This window comes from Trichechus manatus, unplaced genomic scaffold (genome assembly GCF_000243295.1).
Source record: "Trichechus manatus latirostris isolate Lorelei unplaced genomic scaffold, TriManLat1.0 scaffold00123, whole genome shotgun sequence".
NCBI lineage: Eukaryota > Metazoa > Chordata > Mammalia > Sirenia > Trichechidae > Trichechus > Trichechus manatus.
In genome coordinates, this window is record NW_004444059.1 from 74,364 (window position 1) to 76,120 (window position 1,757).

The following is a 1,757-nucleotide window of genomic DNA, read 5'->3' on the forward strand; positions in this document are numbered from 1 at the left end:
ACAGGCAGGATCTTACCAGCCAGATACCAACCTAGGAAATGAACTCTCAAGGACAATCCAAAACCAAAAGAATTATAACAGGGAACCAGAGAGGTTAATCTGTAAATGACAATATCAGAACAATAAAAGAGGGAAAACTGGTGTAAGTATAGAACCTTCTAATGGAGAGGAAGGCAAGGCAATACCAAGTAATAATAGACTGGTTCAAACTTAGGAAGATAAGGGTAAATTTCAAGGTAAACACAAAGGAAGTTAACAAACCTACTCATGAAAATAAAGAAGAAAAACATAAACTCTCAGTAAAAACAAAACATACAAAAACAAAAGAAATGAAAATAAAATCCACAAACAAAAGGAATTCAGCACAGGAGAGTAAGAGAAACAAAGAAAATATCACCACCACAAAAAAAAGCACTTCAAAATGAAAACAATTAACTCACACCTATAATTAATTACACTGAATGTAAATGTCCTAAATGCAGCCATAAAGAGACAGAGCATGACAGAATGGATAAAAAAACAGGATCCATCAATATGCTGTCTACAAGAGACACCCCTGAGAAACGAAGATGTAAATTTATTAAAAATCAAAGGATGGAAAAAAATATATCAAGCAAACAGCTACCAAAAAAGAGCAGGAGTGGCAATACTAATCTCCGATAAAATAGACTTAAAAACAAAATCCACCATAAAAGACAAAGAAAGACACTACATAATGATTAAGCAGATAATCCATCATGAAGATATAACCATAATAAACATCTACACACCAATGACAGGGCTCCAAAAATACATAAAACAAACTCTAACAGCTAACAGCACTGAAAAGAGAAATGAACGGTTCCACAGTAATAGCGAGCGACTTCAACACACCACTCTTGGTAAAGAACAGAGCATCTAGAAAGAAACTCAACAAAGATACAGAAGATGAAAAGGGCTCAATCAGCCGACTTGGCCTCATAGAAATATATAGAACACTACACCCCACAGCTGCAAAGTACACATTCTTTTACAACACAGACGGAATGTTCTCCAGAATACACCGCATCATAGGCCACAGAACAACCTTCAACAAAATCCAGAATGTTGAGATAATGCAAAGTATCTTCTCTGACCACAATGCCATCATGGTAGAAATTAACAACAGGAGGAGCAAGGAAAAAAGATCAATTATGGAAACTAAATAATGCCCTGCTTACAAACCACTGGGTAATAGAAGAAATCAGAGATGAAATAAAAAAATTCCTAGAATCAAACAAGAATGAAAATACACCATACCAAAACCTTTGGAACACAGCAAAGGCAGTCCTCTGACGACAATTTATAGCAACAGATGCACACATCAAAAAAGAAGAAAAGGACAAAATCAAAACATTAATTACACGTCTCGAACAAATAGAAAGAGAACAGCAAAAGAAGCCCACAGCCACCAGAAGAAAGGAAATAATAAAGTTTAGAGTGGAAATAAATGAAATAGAGAATAGAAAAACAACAGAAAGAATCAACAAAACCAAAAGTTGGTTCTTTCAAAGGATCAACAAAATCGACAAACCACAGGCCAGACTGACAAAAGAAAAACAGGAGAAGATGCAAATAACCTAAATAAGAAATGAAATGGGGGACATTACAACAAACCCAACTGAAATAAAAAGGATCATAACAGAATATTATGAAAAACTATACTCTAACAAATTTGAAAACCTAGAGGAAATGAATAAATTTCTAGAAACACACTACCTACCCAAACTAACACAAAG